This window comes from Vanessa tameamea, chromosome 3 (genome assembly GCF_037043105.1).
Source record: "Vanessa tameamea isolate UH-Manoa-2023 chromosome 3, ilVanTame1 primary haplotype, whole genome shotgun sequence".
NCBI lineage: Eukaryota > Metazoa > Arthropoda > Insecta > Lepidoptera > Nymphalidae > Vanessa > Vanessa tameamea.
Genome location: NC_087311.1, coordinates 2,279,036 through 2,286,157, shown reverse-complemented (window position 1 = coordinate 2,286,157; position 7,122 = coordinate 2,279,036). Strand labels below are relative to the sequence as shown.

Sequence of the window (7,122 nt, the reverse complement as noted above, 5' to 3'; positions counted from 1 at the left end):
AATAAAGACACTCACATACATATCATATGAAGGCAGACGAGTAAAAATAAGAAATTGTTTAATAAGTGGGATGAGCTGTTTATTAATAACCGATTGATTAATTAATTAAGACTTTAAAAAAAACAATACCGAAAAAATGAATTAAGTTGGAATGAAATGTAAATTGTTGACGAACTCTGTTGAGCAATTATATCAATGATGCTGTCAAAGTGACACTTGTGTTCGGAAACATTATTAAACGAAAAATCCAAGAATTAACCAAAATATAATAATCAAATTAAAAATACATAAAATAATATCTATGAAAAATACTAATATTTTTACCGATGTTTAATAATATATTTTTGGTGTTATAATATGCTAGCTATGTGCCTTTGGAAGTATTATAGCAATTATGTGTAATTCAAATATAGCAAATATATATATCATAATTTTCAGAAAATATTTAACTTAGTCATACTAAACCTTTTTACCGACTTCAAAAGAGTCGGAAAAGGCTGAACCAATCTGGATAATTTAGCTTTATGATAATAAACTCTTCCTAGGTAATAACATATATTTTTCTTAACATAGGTAGGTATGATACATGTTTATTACTCTATCTTCAATGTAGATCTTCATGGATTTTATTCTATTTCTTTAAAGAAACAACTGAATTCGATTAAGTATTTAAAATTTGATACAATTCAATATATTATAATGAAAAATATTGTCTTATATAATAGTGTCTTAATTAAATTTCAGCTCATATTAACGCTCACTTAATAAATCACTGACAGCAGAAATATATTTCTTTTATAGTTGAATAAGTTTATATAAGTAAGAAAAAAATACTTCAGATCAAAACGTTTTAGCCGCGCTATACCTGCACCGAGAGGCAGTTTACGTACAAAATAATTGTGTATGTGTGAGTTAGCACGGCGATAGGTCCTTCTTCTGTGAGCGTTCGGCGCGGTATGCCAATTTTGGCGTTGTATATTTTCAATAATGATAAGTAATGAAAAAAAAATAACAATAGGTCATTAATCTTATTTAAATAAAACAAATATATTTTTTCAGTAATCAAAGACAAACTTTATAATTGCATAAGTATTTGTTCGGTTAACGAAGAAGTTTTGTAAAAATAGCTTGAAGTTTGAATCTTGATTTTCAAGCCTTTTTTCCCAAAAAACAAAAAAAATGTTTTCCTATATACATTTTTTTATCGAAATATTCTAAAGAATCCAATCTGCTCGTTTATGTAGTCATAACAGAAATAACATACAACTCATTATTATGCCCGAGATGGCCCAGTGGTTAGAACGCGTGCATCTTAACCGATGATTTCGGGTTCAAACCCAGGCAGGCACCACTGAATTTACATGTGCTTAATTTGTTTATAATTCATCTCGTGTTCGGCGGTGAAGGAAAACATCGTGAGGAAACCTGCATGTGTCTAATTTCAACGAAATTCTGCCACATGTGTATTCCACCAACCCGCATTGGAGCAGCGTGGTGGAATATGCTCCATACCTTCTCCTCAACGGGAGAGGAGGCCTTAGCCCAGCAGTGGGAAATTTACAGGCTGATTATTTTATGTTATGTTATCATTATTATGAATAAAACAGCGTTCAATTTACACTGAAATGATATTGTTTTAAAACATGCATATTTAACAAATAATTTGTCAAATATCAGTAAGGTTTATTTAAGATTTTAAGTTATTTATAAATATTTGGCTCACGATCCATTTAAACGGCTAATCCGACATAAAAGCTCTTAACAATTTTAAATGTTTTCTGAAGATAAAAATTAGCGATATAGTACGTTTAGTTCGCATTTTAGGTTGTTGCTGATTATGTTAATTGAATAATACTATTGATTAATTCACATTTTTATTGAAGTTACAAGACCACGTAGATAAAAAAATAGTGCAAAAAAACGTATATACAGCAAAACCACTCAACATTTTTCGATTGAGTGTTTCTCAATCATTTTTTAACCTATAAATGCTATTTTGAAGGCTGTTCTTGCGATACTACTGGCTTTTTGAATATTGATGTGAAATTGCAATCTTTTGAACCATAGAAAAAATGCCGACACTCTGTGGTATTTAGTAGTTTCGTTTAAATGATTATATTGTAGGGATTCTTAACGTTATTTTTAATCTAGAGTGATTCTAAGTGCGGTGCGTTTCTTTCGTATGAATAGCGATTTTAAAAAACCGCTTAATCAATCGAAAATGTATAATTATCAACTGGACGAATATATTGATGTAGTTTCCGAGGTGTCCTAGCCTCCTTGTTTAGCCTCTGGTTTTTGACGCAAGACTTACCATATCGGGAAAAACCATGTGTACTAACTAGACTTGCGTCAGTGTATACTTTGACGGTATATTGTTTTATTTTTTTAAATAATTGTTAAGTGTTTGAACTGAGTTATATTATATCATCAATGAAAAATAATATGGACTACTTGAGGACCTAGTATAAATGTATGAAACTTAAATCATTCAAGCCCTCTTCGAGTAATCGTGGTACAAATGTCGGGCACATTTGTAAATATAATCGACAAAACGCTGGATTTACACTAACACATTCGGGCCTAGTGCCTAGGACGGCAAAATGGGTAGTAAAAAATTATAAGAAAAACACTATATTTTCATATTAATAATTCCTAAATATAAATAATTAATTATAATTGTATCATATGTAAGTGAGCCATTTTATTTATTTAAAAAAATTGTATCGAAACTTGTCAGTGCTTTGTGTAAATCTGGCATTGCCTCCATTTAAAATAAAAAAACGATCCCGACCACACAATCGCTTCATTATTTTTGAGAACGGTTAAAAAGAGTTAGAATTAAATAAAAGATCATTTTCGTTTAGAACTTTGTAGTTGTCTAACAGTTCTATTATTCGTAACTGTGCCAAATTTTAGCTACGTATGCAATGGCTTTACAAACAGATGAACGGAAATTACGAAATTACATTAGTTTCTCTTAAGCTCATGTAACACTAAAAATGTAAATTTTCTAATGTTTCAAAAATATTAGAAGTTTATTTTTAAAATATTGCATTTTATTCATAACCGAATGATTTGTAGTTAGAAATCGCCAGTTTATAAATGACGTAAGCACTAAGATCACCGTATGTAGTACTAATATTTAGGAATCCAGTAGCTTTAAACGTAATGGTTTGTTTTTTTATATAAGTTATACTATTACAGTATCAACTTGTAATCATTTTTACTTTTACTTAGAGGTAGGGCTTTGTACAAGTCCGTCTGAGCAAATACAGTCATCAGATGTTCTGCCGCCAAACAGCAATACTGAGGAATTATGTGTTCCGGTTTGAAGAATGAGAGAGCCAGTTTAACTACAAGGACAAAGGATATAACACCTTAGCTCCCAAGCTTAGTGGGGTATTGGCTTTGTCAGGAATGGTTAATTTCTTACAGCACCTATGGCAATAGACGGTAGTGACCACTTCCTATACTATAAAAAATATCTTACTACTGATTGGTGATCTCTTTTTACTAGCACATGCACATGCAAGCAAACATGCATTTTTATAATATTTTCTCGCCATCAGTCATTGTATAGACGCGAGGAGGAAAGATAAACTAATAACACCTAGTTTCCACCTTTGCTAAGTTAATACATCCTTTCTGGGACACGGTATTCATTTCTATATAAGATTACACAGTTATTTTTAAATTTGCATATTAAAATATTTAAAGCTCTTGTTCAAAAAACATTGAAAAATGAGGTTCAATACAAGTTTAAATTTCAGATTTCATTTTTTATATTGTTAGACTTTATTTGTAGTTTTCTATCAAAGAGATTTTCTATTATAGAGCTGATATGGCTCAGTGGTTAAGACGCGTGTATCTTAACAGATAATTGCAGGTTCGAACCCAAATAAGTACCACTGAATTTTCATATGCTTAATATGTGATTGTAATTCATCTCGGCACGGCAATGAAGGAAACATTGTGATGACACCTGCATCGGTCTTATTTCAATAAAATTCTACCATATGTTCATCCACCATCCCGCATTGGAGTAGCGTTGTAAATAAGCTCAAAACCTTCTCGTCAAAGGAAGTTGAAGTTTTAGCCCAGCAGCGGGATACTAACAGTCTGTTACTTTAGGCAGGATATGTAGAAATTTAATTGTACTTTACTGTCATACTCTGTAATTAAAATGATGGAAAAGAGTAACTACTGAGTTTCTAGCCGGTACTTCGACGATATGACGAATTAAAAGTGATTTTATCAGCCTTCTTGAATACAGAATACTTTAATAACCAGGCTCGGATTTAAAATTAATTCTCTTTTAATTAAAATGAAAAAATAATTAATTATCATTTAGCAACCACTCTGTGGAACCAGCTTTCGCCGGCGGTTTTTCCGAACCGATACGACTTGGGAACCTTCAAGAAAAGAGCGTACTCTCTCCTGAAAGGCCGGCAACGCACCTGCAAGCCCCCCGGTGTTGCAGATGTCCATGGGCGGTGGTAGTCACTTTCCATCAGGTTTGCCACATCTAACATAAAAAAAAAAAAATCGTGATTGCAACGCTATTTTTTCCGATAAGACCTGAGCGCGATCTATTATTATACTTAAATTGAGAGCACTATGCCATAAATGTTCACTTAAGTGACAACAACTTTATACAGAGTCACCTAAATGTGCGATCGAGTGCGTCAACTCATAGAATTATTTATTAGTTAAATGTGACGATTGACATATAAAAAATGTTTTGGTGATAGGGCTTTGTCCAAGCCTGTCTGGGTAGGTCCCACCCACTCACCATATATTCTACCGCCAAGCAGCAATACTTTGTACGGTTTGTTACATTTGAAGGGTGAGTGAACCAGTGTAACTATAGGCATCTTAATCGAGGGAACATTCGAGGGACATAACATCTTAATTTCCAAGGTCGGTGGCGTATTGGGGATGAATGGATTCGAGGCGCCATAGTTTATTGGCATTGTTGCTTACCATCAGGTGGCCCATTTGCACGATCGCCTACCTATGCCGTAAAAAATGAGTCATAGAGTTTTTGTTTACTTTATAGTTAATCCATAAATAACGAAAAAAATATATAACTATTATAAATATACATACACTATATTATTCTTAATAAATAGCTTATATAATAAAACGAAAAGCGATATTTCAGTGACAGTACGGTCTTAAGCGAAAATCACGAGTGAAATCGGCGCAAGTATCACTCAGTTCTCGAAGACCCAATTTGTGTTCATAATATCTTTCATACTCATCGGCGTATATAACTTCTGTGGACATTATGTGACATTCTGCCACATTTATATCCACCAAGACGCAGTAGAGCGGCGTGCTGGTTTTCAACGTTTCATAGAACACTCTTTCTCTGGTAAAATCATTTCTTCTGTTAGTAGGAGCCGAAATGGCATAATTAAGTTAGAACACGTAAATCTTAACCAAATATTTCGGGTTAGAACCCGGGCAATGCTAATTTTGATTTGCTTAACTTGTGTTTATTCATCTTTTTCTAAAACGTGAAGGAAAACAACCTTAGAAAACTACACGTGGCGAATGAAAACCTACCACCATCATGAAAATCATGTGTATCAAGCAATCCACATTGAACCTGAGCAGCGCTTAAGCTTTAAATCTTTTCCTCAAGAGAACTTCTAACCAAGTTGTGGGACTTTATTTACAGCGCTTTGTTACATACCACTGGCCGTTTCACTTTTGTCCTACATTAAAAAAAATATATACTGTGTTTATGTACCTCGTGTAAATAAACTTTAAAATCAAAAACTTTTCATTCAACTTTTGCAAGTTTTTTTTTATAAACAACTTTATAAACAACTGATTAAGTATTGGAACTTTGGAAGCTTTATGAATTATATAATTGTTACTATCTGACTAACTAAAGCTGAAAGCATGCGTAAATGTGAACGCAAGTTGCTTTAGCCAACATATATGTATATAATGCGAATGACCAATCCAAATTGATCTCTTTCAGGTCAGTTAGGTAGGGTGGTCACTGTAAAAGCGTGGGTCAAATTAGGGTGGCGGTGTAAATATCACGGTTAATAATACGTCCAATACACGCCAGGTGGGCAGAGAGTGTCGTGAGAGCAAAAGTGACCGCAGTCGCTACTCGCGCACCGACCGTTCCTCGCGTATACAACGAAGCAACGCACGTCCGACGTACGCACAGTTCCCGCCACATTTCAAATTTGCGTTCAGAAGCCGACAAATAAATTTTATTCGATTGTATTAAATGTGCACTCGCGCGTAAAACGCCAAAACTTAGCGACACTTGCGCTGACAGTGCGCGGATTGCATCGCGGCCGTTGACATCTATTTGGTCGACAAAGATCGGTTTTTGAGCGCAAATTTGAAAATGACGTTTTTAATTGGCGGGTTTGTGTGACGTGTTTTTTTTTCTAAATCAAAAGTGACACAGGTGTTATTTCAAAGTGCCAGGAACGATGGTGAATTTCAAATAAATAAATTAGTGATTTTTTGTTTTATGCTGAAGTAAAAATACTCGAACATTAACAAAGGTAAGTTTTAGAATGCGGTGTTGATATTTTGCATAATTTTATTTGTCGTAATTACTGACTAGCCTCTAGTCGTTACTCAATAAGAGTTAAAATCGTATCTTACGCTTTCTAAATAGTCGACCATGAGTGTGGCCGCAGTCACGACTAAACTGATTTAATTTTACTTTAAGATAAAGCTATATCAAACTGAGATTTCCGTTCCTTTAAATAAGCCAACGTGTCGAAATTATATAATGTATTTTTACGGGTTTGTTTTTTTCATGTTGCTTCAAATATTAAACGCAAGGTAAGCACAGATAATTAACGAATATTACGCTTCAATTGTATCCGTAGTAATCAATAAAACATTAACACAAATTACATCCATACTTGAACTTTTCACAGCATTAAGGAAAACTTTCCAGTTACAAAAATTATTGTCCAATTAAATAAGTATTATCTATACACACTTCTTTGAAACCAAATTTCCTTTAACAATTGTATTCCATATTCTGCATCCGGTTCTTGATTGCTGAAAATGACCACACAAAAAACAATTGATATGGTAGGGGCAAGTTACTAAACAAACCTGATATCG

General features: G+C 33.4%; 1 protein-coding gene across 16 annotated transcripts in view; it reads left to right on the top strand.

Annotated features, from left to right (window-relative positions):
* The first annotated feature begins 6,064 nt into the window (after positions 1-6,064).
* Positions 6,065-7,122, top strand: part of LOC113397144 (mucin-2-like) — an 89,243-nt gene continuing 88,185 nt past the window's right edge. For 15 of the 16 annotated variants that reach the window (XM_026635349.2, XM_026635348.2, XM_064219642.1 and 12 more), the window contains exons 1-2: positions 6,065-6,186; positions 6,446-6,545. The gene's annotated coding sequence lies outside the window, so the exon portion shown is untranslated. Of the gene's footprint in view, positions 6,187-6,437; positions 6,546-7,122 lie in introns of all 16 variants that reach the window. The other variant, XM_026635342.2, reaches the window with a different exon arrangement.